We start from the raw sequence: 13,719 nt of genomic DNA, 5'->3' as shown, positions 1-13,719 counted from the left end.
AAATGATTACAGAATGCTCTTCAATAATTTGTTTGATGTAACACCCACAATCATGTATATACAATGTTTCCTATACTATGCATTCACCCTTGGGGTGTACTCCGCACATCTGATATTTAAAGGCAGTGGACACTATTGGTAATTACTCAAAATAATTATTAGCATAAAACCTTTCTTGGTGACGAGTAATGGGGTTGAGGCTGATGGTATAAAACATTGTGTGAAACAGCTCCCTCTGAAGTGCCATAGTTTCCGAGAAAGAAGTAATTTGCCACAAATTTGATTTCGAGACCTCAGATTTAGAACTTGAGGTCTCAAAACCAACCATCTAAACGCACACAACTTCGTGTGACAAGGGTGTTTTTTCTTTCTCGCAACTTTGATGACCGATTGAGCTCAAATTTTCACAGGTTAGTTATTTTATGCATATATTGAGATACACCAACTGTGAAGGCTAGTCTTTGACAATTACCAATAGTGTCCACTGCCTTTAAAGATGTTTCCCATTGACTTTCATGTGAGAGTGCTGTTTGACTTTAGGGGGGGGGGGGGGCTGGAATTTGATCAATCAAACTACAATCAATAAGGAATTACTTTTTTGCTTTCATTTGATTAAAATGGCCATGAGCGAGGAGTTGCTAACAGTGCATACATCCCTTCTAATACAATAAATAAGGTGTCTTGTACATGGATAAGCTTTTACTACGAGTTCAGTGCCCTGTGTTTTCACTCGAAAATACGTGCTTTCATGAGTGGAATCCGTTGAAGCGTTATAGCTGCAGTGATGTAAACATGTACTGGAAATAATAACCCTTCGCAAAATGTTACAATAAATAAAATATCTTGAACATAGGAGTGTTATAAATGAGCCTTACGAGTGCAGTGTCCCGTGTTTGTTACGCAGGTTTAAGTGCTTCAACGGAAAGATTACAATATTAAACCAAAAATAGCTGCAGTGATGTAAGAATGTATTGAAAAATACAGTCTCCAAAACATGGCAATGATAAAGTATACTGAACATGGTAAGCCTGTACCAAGTGCAGTGCCCTGTGTTTTTTAATTTACTCAAAAACAAATGCTTCATCGGCAAAAATCAATTGAAATGTTATACCTGCAGATATGTAAAAATGTACTGATAATAATTCAGAGTCACTAAATATTACAACAAATAAAGTTGATTGAACATAAAATACGTGCAGTGCCCTGTGTTTTTTTAATTTACTCAAAAACAAACGCTTCATCGGCAAAAATCAATTGAAATGTTATACCTGCAGATATGTAAAATGTACTGATAATAATTCAGAGTCACTAAATATTACAATAAATAAAGTTGATTGAACATAAAATACGTGCAGTGCCCTGTGTTTTTTAATTTACTCAAAAACAAACGCTTCATCGGCAAAAATCAATTGAAATGTTATACCTGCAGATATGTAAAAATGTACTGATAATAATTCAGAGTCACTAAATATTACAATAAATAAAGTTAATTGAACATAAAATAAGTGCAGTGCCACTGTGTTTGTTACTTATATTTCAGAAAGATTAAAATCTTAAACCTTTTCAGTGATGTTAATGTACTGGAAATTACGAATCTCAAAATAGTTCTGTTCAGTATGATTCGACGACAGCTGCGCATGTTATTAAAATCATAAGATCCTCACAAACAGATTGTTCACAACTACTCGTTTTGTTGGTTGACCAAAGAAATTATATAGGAACATTTCAAACTGTGATGTTTGGCCAATTTATGGAGTCAAAAACATGACTCCGCAAAATGGCGTGTCGGTGTCAGGTCACTACATATAAGAAAAACCACGAAATTTTGAGACATATTTGTGTGGATCGTTTAATATAGTCTACCTTTGAAGCATCTTTTTACTGAACATATGATTTGTTTAACAAACGGTTTTAAATGCGTTGTATAGACCAACTCGTCCGATCCAAGGCAACGTTTTATATACCCTTTAATAAGCTGATACCCAAGAACAAGGTAGTGGTATCCTTTTTCTAAAAAGGTATTTCTGCACGTGTTTGCACAGTGATTCGGAACCATGTCATGCTCACTCCGAACTTGAACATGAGTTTAAAAAAACGATGTCGTGTCACTTTTGAGAGTGATCCACTTGAGTATCTATAGGTGTAGTCTGGTTTACAGGTCACGTGTTTCATGTGTACGCCCCTAGCCCTGTTAAACTCGATACATTGAAAATCAATGGGCGTGTCAACGAGCTCTTGAAATGGGGGGGGGGGGGGTTGTTGGACCGCGGGGAAATTATTGAATCACTTGGTTGTTGCAGCTTAGATTTTGGGCACAATTAGTGCGCATGCGTGGTATATTGATTGGTCCTAACCAGTGAGAAAATCACGCTCCGCTTGAAGGAGTGAACATTACTCTGGTTCCGTGAGCCCCCATGATGGTGTGGAAAACACTCCAAGATGAAGCGCGGAGTGATATAATCCAATTAGCCGAGCAAAGGCCCCTGGCTAAAAAGTCATCTTTCCCCTTATTAGGCGTAAGTAGAGTAATGCGTCTGTGTGTGTGGCAGCCAGGATTTTGTCTATCTCGTGGCCTAGATACAGAAAAGTTGTTATGATTTAAGAGCGTCATTGCACGGTGGGATATTGAACGAAAACAACCGAATTAAGACGCAATGTGAGAAAGATAGTTGCTGTCAATATCACGAATTATTGCAAAGTATTAAACAGATTTAAATACTTATATGTCTTTCCTATGAAGCATTTATTAAATGCTGTGATATGTTTAATGAGTAACAGTAGTTGCCGAATGAATAATCTTTAATATAAATGGTCTTGATAAACATTTTTATTTTTATTAATTAAACAAAATTATTGAATTGACAATAACAACTTTGCTCATAGCTAGAACTCCTATCGTGTGCATGGCAACACCAACCTATGATTATAAACTTGAACGTGTCATTTTTGTCTAAAACGTCTGACTGAGCTGTATTTCTACCCACTGTCTTAGAACCAACCAACTCCCACCGATGTTGATTTTGTGTCAGTTGGTGGCATTTGAAGGAACGCTATACAGATTTGTTTTTGTTTGCTAACAAAACAGTTGCTGGCAGTGCAAGCACTTAATGTAATCCACCATAAACTGACAAACCTGGTTTGATATCGATCAGCCACGCGGTTAAGAGAAAATAGTGGAAACCGATTACACATGACATCGACTAAAACCTTGTTTTTTATTTTTTTTTATTTTTATAAAACGTGCACTTATCGGTACACCTAGTTCTATTTAATTATCGTAAAATAATATGACATTTCATACAGAAATATTTAAAAGGGATGTTTTGGTAATTAGATCGTGTACGTTTTATGTCAATCTGTGATATCAAATGAGTTTTTTCTTACCAATTCTGCAAGGTTCCTTTAAATGACAAGCGAAAATCCACAATTCCTCGTGCTTCGGACTTAGGCCTATATCATTTCGGTACGAGAGGATATTACACCTAATTCATATATCCGACGAGAGGTAGATCTAGTTTGAATCCGTCTATAATTCAAACCCATTTCGGTTAAAAAGACCCGGCGGCAGTCTTCATTCATTTTTATTCGCACCTTGGGTCAGTTCATTGAGTTTTCAGGAGCGTCAATTTCATCCTTCGATAGGCATGTAATTCCCAGTTGGCGGTGACGTGAAAGACGAAAGTGATATTAATCCACAGTGATTTGGTCAATTTCCTTAGGACTCGAGTCTGGACCTGATTTTGTTCTGTATCAATACCGCCCGTGTTTCCACACTGCTCGATCCAAATTGAAGGGTACTTTTTATTACACTTTATCACAAAGTATTGGGGTTTAAAGGTTTGGACGCAGAAGGGCTTACATATCCTTCACATTTTGAAAGGTTTCTATGGAACTCTTCACATAACATTAAACAGTTCAAAGCTAAACTCAAATCGCATTTGTTTTCAATGCCCTTTAATAAGTTTAATATTAATTATTAAATATTGAAATTGACCAATTATAAGAAATGTTGTTATGATATGCCTGTATAAGTGTTTCGCTTGTTAATTTATTGCTCATGCATGTTCTGAAGCCTTTTGTTAGGCATCTGAAAGAATACCAATTTGTGCAACGAGGGTGTTTTTTTCTTTAATTATTTTCCTACAACTTCGGTAACGAATTGAGTCAAAATTTTCACAGATTTGTTATTTAATACACAGTCATGTTTGGGATACACCAAGTGAGAATACTGGTCTTTGACAATTACCAAACGTGTCGAGTGCCTTTAAATCATACTCAGGGCTGCACTATTGCACAGTCTAAGACTTCTCCAGAGGAGTGCAATCTCTTTAAGATGTTGCTAAGAACAGATGATAATAGTATCGCTTGGAGACATCTACTGATTGCAAGACGGTGCAAGACGGAGGAGCACTCTGGGTCACTGACATGCTGTCTAGAGTGAGCGGCTTATGCTAAACCTGACATTTTGTCTCCATAGTCTTTGTTTTTATCAGAGTTTATTGAAGCGCAATGTGTAAACATATTGGCCTACATATTGGAGATATTGTTGCTGGTTTTGGTTACAAATTAACAAACAAAAGACCAAAAGGGCCACTATGAAGAATACAAGGAAATTCTTAACAGATAAATGATTGTTGTCGTCGTCGTCGTGGTCGTCGTCGTTGCCGTTCTCTTGTTGTCGTCATCAGTGTTGTTGTTGCTCACGCCGATCACGCCGATTACAAAGTGGTGCCATTTTGTTTTCATCCACTCAAATCTTACAGAGGTGTGATCTGCCACAATCGTCATAATTATTGCACAAAAAGGAAACTACATGTCGTGTAGGTACAGAGTCCTACTCATTTGTTTGAACGGATGGATGCTTGGATGTGGGGGCAAAAAGGTATACACGATCATAGTATCTTTTTTTTTGGAAACTCGATTATTTCATAATGTAAGGCCACAATTACTAGAGGTTTCATCACTTGGCTGCGCCTTTCTTTTTTTATCCACGCTAGTTTTTACTATTTTTTCAAACGTTTTCTTTTATTGACAATCGTTTCTCTTCTAAACCAATTTGTAGGTCTCAATTTTGTAAGTTTTTTTTTTTTTTTTTTTACTGTGTATTCTCGGTTTATTTTCCTGTAATTCGACCCTTAGTCGCCAATGGAAAATTGTTTTTAAAGAACAAACCATTCTGGAATGAATTGAAAACAGAAGCTGCACATGGTGACGTAGGCCTAACCATACATTTTAAAAGGTCGTCATTCGGTAGAAATATTCCATAAGTGGATATCCACATTATCTTGTAAATACTTTCTTCACTAACTCACTGTGCAACTGCGCATAGTCAGCTCCTGCACATTATCTATTTGATGATTTCTTAAAGTCACCTGGAAGTGGTATTTTTTCAAAATAAAGCTTTTGTCACTAATATATGTGTTTTGATGAGTGGAATGTGAATAAACAGTTAACTAAGGTTTTAAAAAATCAGTTCTTATGTTAATTTACAAATTTAAGAGTAGACCCCGACCCGAGAGGGCGCTGTTCGTGACGTCAATCGAGGCAGACTTTGCCTGTAATGCGTAGAGTAAACACAATTGCAAAGTAAATGTACGGACCAAGCCGTGAGTTTGTACGTTTCAAATTTATTTATTTTTTTCCCGGCAATGCCGACCAGGTGTATTGCTGCTGAATTCAGAAAAACACTTTTTGAAATGTACCAACTCACGACTTGGACGTACATGTACTTTGCACGTGTGTTTACTATACGCATTGCAGGCAAAGTCTGCCTCGATTGACGTCACAAAAGGGGTAGGCGGAGTCAGCCCCCCAAACAACTTTATATATTTTTTAAACATATAAATCGTGACAAACAATTACTAAACAAAATGTTTTATTGTTCGTAAGCATATACTCTTATGTTTGAAAGAAAAACAATTCTATTTCCAGGTGACTTTAAGTATCTGCAATCTGTAAACGTCCAACTCATACGTGTTTATTCCTTCCTCCATGCGGTTATATTAATTACCGAGCCAGAGCATCTGACAACGACGGCACGAACGGAGCCTAAGGGGGTATGTAGTATAGGCTACAGAAGGATTTTCATAAATTTCTTATCCCGTCTTCCGGAATACGTCATCAATAAAACACTGGGCCAAGCTTCCTGTTTGGCTCATATCAAATAAGGCACCGGTTTTTTTTTCTTCGTCTTCTTTCTGCCTCGCCGTCTGAGATGAGTTGTGAGATGTGCTGAATATCGCTAGCCGCAGATTACGCGCGTTCTAGCTATTTGTTTACTGATCTAGGTAAAACTATTCTACCCCCTACTTCAATAATATTATTGTGATATTAAAACAGGGAATACAGTATGTTTTTGGTTCATTTCTCCTTGGTTTGGGTTGAAATCTTGATGAGTTATACAACTGAAGGTTGATTTAACAATGTTTGTGCAGATTAGGAGCATTCTAGCCATTTGTTTACGATCTAGGTGAACTATTCTCCCTATACTCCAATATTATTATTCATTTATTGATTTTAAGATCTAAATAATATAAGATAAAAACTTCAGTACAACGGCGCTGTTTTACACATGGTCATGTGTCTTAAAAATGAAAATGAGGACAATCATTGCTTAGGAATTATACTTACAGTCAGAGTATAACGATTTAACAGATTTTAAAAAGGAAAACAACAAGAACATTATAATTACATATTACTGTATTGTGATATTAAAGAGGGAATGCAGTGTGATTTTGGTTCCCTAATTCATGTGGTTTTTGGTTTGATGAACTATATACAACTGAAGAAGGGTAGATATTTGTTGGAATATAATTTTACAACCTTTACATTGTAAATGCCGATCGTGATCGGATTTTGTATGATGAGCTGAATCGCAGATGTAGGTTTATGTGTGTGGGTGTGAGTAGGTATATTTACACATTCAAACCGAGGTCCTATAACGAAAGAGCCACGGTTCGGGAAAGGTACACAGTTAGAAAGCGTGTACGAAACCAAATGGGAGCTGTTGCAAAACAGTTATAGTATACATAAATGGGGGACAATCGGGGGTCCACGGTTGCAGGCGTGTGACACACTTGTTTGTGTGTGTGATGTTTGGGTTTAAACGAACACGTTGCCTTGGATCGGACAAGTTGGTCCATAAAAAGCGTTTGAAACCGTGTGTTATGAAATGCATATGGTTAGAAAGATGTTTTAAAAGTAGAATATAATGATCCACAAAAGTATCACTCAAAATTGCACGGTTTTCCTTTTACGTCGCTAACTAACACGGTCGACCATTTATTGACTTCAAAAATTTGACTCCCATACTCCCGCAAATGGCCGACCGTGTTAGTCGACGAGATAAACAGAAAACCACGCAATTTCGAGGCATATTTGTGTAGATTATTGTATTCTACTTTTAAAACATCTTTCTACCCATATGCATTTTATAACAAACGGTTACAGAACGCTTTTTAAAGACCAACTCGACTGATCCAAGGCAACGTGTTCCTTTAATTGTGAGGCACCTTGCTGCCATTCAGTCAGTAGTTGTCTTTATTTTGTAGCCTCACATGTCTATCATGTTGGTTGAACGTATCTCATAGTTTTTTTTAGTTGACATTATTTCAAATATCAATAAGAATGTTGGTCAATTGAATTAGATTGAAGAAAACAATGTTGAGAAAGGTTGATGCAGGCAGACAATTTTATGTGGACAATTAGCTAAACAAATAGAAGTGAGAAATGCATTTAGAGCAAAGGGCATACCTTTTAGAGTTGACATCGGTATATCCATTAAGAACATATCGATGTTGGCAAGGTTTCGCCTTTCTGAGCATTTCTAGCGGTAAGAAAATTGAGTTCGACATTGGTATAATCAATACAGAGAATATCGATGTTGGAAAGGTTTCGATGGGATCATTTCTAGCGGTGAGTGAATCTTTTGTCCCGCGTCATGTTCAGGGTTCACAGTTCTGCGCCTTGAACACCCAACAGGGTGGATACGTGCGCATTACAAGTCATATTATTATTTATTATTATTATTAATTCAGTTTTCATAGCCTCAATCTTACCCCAAAAACTTCCCTTTAATGTTGAGGTGGTTACTAATGCCACCTTGCCTACAGGGTCGTTTTCAAAGAAGTGACCTATACACGAACTGCAAAGTGTATTACGCTCTCGCCTCGTGTGAATGCAACTTAAATCATCTCACTATATCATGATGCTGACCAAAGTGCCGTGAAGTAAACAGAACAAAATACATAATTCATTACGTAGTAGTAGAGAATTTGAGTCCTAACGTGCCGACACACGGTTCTCAGCCTGGGTGCAAATAGTGTTCACTTCGGGGGTTCCAGCCTGCCGTAAGTCACACCAAAAGCTGTTGTTTTTAGGCAGGGTTTCAGCGGCGATTCACGGCATACGGTATGCGTACACGCGTTTCAGGATGAGCACCGGAATAGATAAACACCAATCCAATTCGCTGTGGATTCCGTGACTTGGGAAAACAAAAATAAACTTATGTGGCTTTAGGCAGTTTTACACTGGAAATGATGGTTTTCACCCTACCCATCGAGTGATGCGAAAGTGACAGTAGACGATAATTGGAACACTTTGAGGATAAACCAGAGAGCAAGGGGTTAACCGCGGCTCTACTCTCGGTGAAGGGAAAGGGTCTGTTTTCTGTTTAATTTGACATGGCTTTGGGCTTCGGTAAATCGAAGGTCTGACGGGTACTGAAAGCATAACAAGATGTCAGCCTGTTGTAAACAACGTGAATTAAGACGTACGTTGGAGTCGAGTTGTGATGGGTGATATGTAGGATCAAGGGGCGGGGGACCCACTAAGCTGTTGGGTTTAGTATAGAATAACAATCTCTCTCTCTCAAAAAAACCCCCAAAACATACACCGTCTTTTGCCGTCATTGACCCACTCAGCTGTTGGGTTCAGTAATGAGTGACAAAAACGACCGCCTTTGCCGTCAAAACCGTACTCACGTTGAAAAGTCATAGTGGATTTCCTTGCTGGTGGGGGTTGGACAAGTGACCGTGTGCAGTCGAGCGCCCGAGTCGAGTCTATGTATTAATGTAGGAGAGGGAAGCCGGTCTCGTAGCGAAAGGACGAGTCTGGGTTTAAAGCTCAAGCACCGGAAAATCAAGATGGAGCGAGTTGAAGGTGGTTGATGTAGAGGGAGGACGGAAACGCACTGCTGGGTGTCTCTAAAGTGATAGTGACTTTGATGTGATGACGATAAAGACGGCGAATTACTCTTATGCAGAGCTGACAAGAAGCCAAATTGATGTATTGCATCGTCAGCATTCCATAAGAAAACGAGTTGTCTTTGGCTCTTGGGAATTGGGTCTCAGCCTGATCGTGGAGGAAGAAATGGTCTGATGAAGTGACGGAATGCGTTCCTTTCACTGTGGCGATGTCAAACAGAGGTAATGTAAGCACTTTAAAAATTGCTTCGTAATGTAGTTGTGCATGTTTACAACAGAGAGTGGATTTTTGAATGAACTTATGTTGTTAGCTGATTAGATTATGGATGAAATAGCGAGAGTCGACTTCTTACAAAGTGCACCCTGTACTGCTGTTCGGTATGTAGATACTATGTATACTCGAAATTGTGTTTACATGGTTTGTGACAACGGACTTAGACGTGTAATAGCACTTCTGAGTCCGTTTATCGGTTGTGAATCAAGTTGTTCTGAGTATAAAATTACTCCCTTGACACACATTATAGCATGTAGCTTCTGCACAGAACTATGGTCTTCGGCGCAATTTGTATCGATTTCGTAAAACTGCTTGTGTATGTTTTTGAGCTCCTAGCTGGTTTATGTGGTATTTATTTATTTATTTCATTTTATCACAGCATGCAAAAGAAATATCACATTTTCCTTTGTGCCGGTAACTCCTCGAGTCGGGCTACGTCCACGTTTCCGAAAAAAATGTGCCATGTCTCTAAATCATGCGTCCTCATTTTGTCTTTTCCTAGAAGAATGGCACAAATAGATTTATGAGGTGAAGCGGTTCGTGTTAGGTACGATTGTCGCAGCTCTTTTGACCCTTGGGTGACTTGGGTTGGAGTTTTGTGTATACTGACTGCAGGTGTGAATAGATTTAGTGGCGGGGAATAATAGTAAGCAACGGTATGTACAAATTTGCGGTGCACCATCTTCGGAGGTGGTGGGGAATGTTTATACTTGTGGCCAACTTAAAGGGATGTTTTCCTCATCAAGGTTACCGAAACTACAGTAGATGTCAGGCCTGAAGCCTTTTTGCAAAAAGGTTGTCTCTTCTTTCATTATTCTTCAACAACTTCGATTACCAGTTGAGTAAACATTTCACAGATTTGTTATTTTATGCATATAATGTTTGGAGTCACATTGATACACCAAGTAAAAACACTGATGTCCAGTGCATTAAACAAACTTTGTAGACTTTCATGTGCAGTCCCCATAAATGCGGTATATCGTATCATTTTATGCAACAATCCATGAGTCCCCTTGTTGGTTGTCCCCTGGTACGCTGCTTGAAAGCTAGTGACAATCAAATAATGTCATGCCGCTCAGTCATCCACGATAGGAATTTAGCAGTGTGAAATTGGGTATATTTCATCAGCAATTTTACGTATTAGAAAAGCTGCAACAATAAAGTGAATACGTCTGAATACTGACGCGTCATAGTATGTGACGTCAAGGCTATAGACCCCATCTTGCCCAATTTAAGTCAGACTCCCCGTGTACAATTGGCGATAATCTAATTACATTCTCGAAGGGACACCAGACTATTTTTGCTGGAAGCTATGGTTTGTAAAAGGTTATGGATTTGCGTTGAGCGGTGACAAACAAAATGGCGCCTATGTCAGTAAAGGTTACTTCTTGATGCATTGTGTCATTATACGTGCATTGAATGGTGCCCTAAGGCCTGTCTGATCATCGGCCGGTTGAACTTTGTGAATAATGTGCCATCTCAATACCGAGCATGTAAACGTTATACATAGTATGGATGTGCACATTTCTTTGCAGAATACCGCCAAGAGACATGCTATATCAAACAAGTGATGTTTGAAGCTTCGCATGTTGTGAATGGAATAACACGAGCATGGTATACTGATCAAAACGTCGAGACCAAACTTGCTCTTTTTAGAGCCAACACTCACTCAAAAGAGATTATTGGCTGTACTCGCATGTTTACTTTTACTCTAGACATTGTGTAATTAGTTCATGGTTGAGTGTACGGTGATATTGATATTAGTCATAAGAATACGAAAGTTCAAACCAATTTTAGAAACTGTAAAACAGTAAATACGAGTCACGTACGGTTAGAGTGTTGATAGAACACCCCGTTTCCTAAATATTGTCCCAGTAAAGTGTTGCCGTGTACACATTTTGTTTTCCTCTATTTGAAGTATTTTCTGGCATGGTTCAAATTAAGAATATAAAGTTTTGTACCAAAGTTTTGTACCAAATAATACAAACTCCAAAAGTGTTTGTGGTAATACTGTGGCCGACTCTTGCTCTTGTGTTTCCTGATCAGCAGAGTGTGTTGGAGTGCCGGTGTCGCATGCAATTATGTCCTCTATGCAGTGCTATCCGGAGGACATTATTGCATATGGAATAATGTCCGCCGGACGGTTCTGCATAATGCAATCTTGTTCGCCCGGACGCTGCTGCATAATGTAATTGTGTCCGCCCGGACACATTTGCATATGCAGTTGTGTCCGCCCCGTGCAAAACCGTCCTTGCAATACATTTAAACGCCCTTGGTCGACGGAACACGTTCGCCATTTTTTTTTACAAGCTAAGTGCATGTCATGAATGACATGAGAAATGTTCGGCCATTGGGTATTCGCTGTAATCATAAAATACGTGAATATTCATGCTGCATACGCTTACGCGCGCTCATACATGTACAGTCATGTACGTGTCCGCCGGACGGTTTTTGCATAACCCCGGACACGATGGCATACGCAAAAGTGTCCGGAGCGGACATTATTGCATGGCGGACACAATTGCATCTGACACCAGTCTTCGACACCCATTTCCTCAAGCAAGACCAATGGGAAACTTAAGACTATCTGCCAATCACCAAGAGAGGGCGCTCTTCACCAGGTAATGTCAACAACTTAGGAATAGGAGAAGCATGAGTAACGGTCACTGACAGCAAATACCTTGTGTTTTGCGTGTTTTTGATTTTGTATTTAGATTTAGCCAAACTGTATTTTGTTTTTCATAACACAATGCCAGCATAAACCAAACTGTTCTGGAACAGGACGTACTGGAAACGAGTTCCCCAAGGATAACAAGCGGTGTGCATGAGTTTTTGGGAGTGTTTCTTCTAGGGTAATTAGCAGAAATTCAAAAATGCTGACCTACCAAAAATTGAGAAGAAATCTGAAGTTTAGTTGTATGACAATGTATCTGATTTAATTTTCAAGAGGCTGAGAGACTTCTAAATATTTGGTGAGTATTTTTGAATTTTTACCATTTACCATTGTTTGCTATAGGAGTTGTGCACCCTTACCTGGTAGGTCAAAAAGTCTCCCATTGCTTCGTCTTTCTGACGGGGGTAAAGTCATTATGTATCGAGCGTTGTATAAAGCACTAAGACAATACGGCTGTTCGTAAACATCGACTGAGATAGAGGTTATTAACACAGCCTACATAATGTAGTCCCTTGCCGTTTGCTTGTTTGTCTCTGTCTGTGTTTAAACAAAACTCAGGATATTGCTTTTGTTTCAACTTTGACAGACCTTTGCGTTTTAAAACAAAATGTGATTTCCGATTAATCTCCGCCATATAGTAGACTAATAATAAAATATTTTTTTGGACGATGTTACATGACCTAAATTTCAGCGTTGCGTATATGTTTGTTCAAAGGGCTTCATGTTTTGGTTGCTGATTTGAATTTTACGAGACTTCATAAAATGGATGCACATAGAACGTCACCTACGCTTTGACACTTTTGAGTAATCTTTGCGTTTGAAAACAAACTATGATTTTCGATTAATCTCCGTCAAATAACAGAATACAAATAGAAATGTTTTTTTTTGTACGATATCACATGAACAACATTTCAGCGTTGCGTATGTTTGCTCAAACAGATTCATGTTTTCGTTGTTGATTTGAATTTACCAGGCTTCATGTTGATGCACATTAAACGCCACCTACGTATCAAACAAACAGGGGTCAACAAATCATTCTTTACTTAGTGTCATGTCATGTTTACCAACGCTGTGCTTCAAACTAGCTTGAGACCAAAAGACAACATGAGTAAATTTATTCACGGGGGAAATTTCCTCAGAGAGAAAGGTCACACAATAAAGTGTTGTGTACAAATAACGGGAAGATAATAAATCAAATCGCAATTTTGGAAAAACAAAAAAACAAACAAACAAAAACAAACAAGAAACTCAATAACATCTTTTTAAAGAATGTGTGAGCATCGAGGAGACCTGTTTTCCCGAAGCGATTGGCACGCCTGTCTGTTTTCTTTAAAAGAGTCTCGCACTCGCAGCAGTTGGTCAAGTAGCTCCGATCCAGAAGGCATGGACTTCTTGTTGATGTGGGTTCTTTCTTTCAAGCTGATGAAACCATGATTCCCCCCGGCTAAGAATCCTTCTTGGTTGCTGTGTGTGGACAGAGTGAGAGATGAAGGTAAATAAGGGAGATGTTTGTATAGCGGAGTAGAGGCTAATAATTTATCTCCGGAGAGTGACGGACCGGATCCCGG

The sequence above is a fragment of the Asterias rubens genome, chromosome 12 (assembly GCF_902459465.1).
Source record: "Asterias rubens chromosome 12, eAstRub1.3, whole genome shotgun sequence".
NCBI classification, from domain to species: Eukaryota; Metazoa; Echinodermata; class Asteroidea; order Forcipulatida; family Asteriidae; genus Asterias; species Asterias rubens.
The sequence above is the reverse complement of the archived record's forward strand: the minus strand, read 5'-3'. Positions refer to the sequence as shown.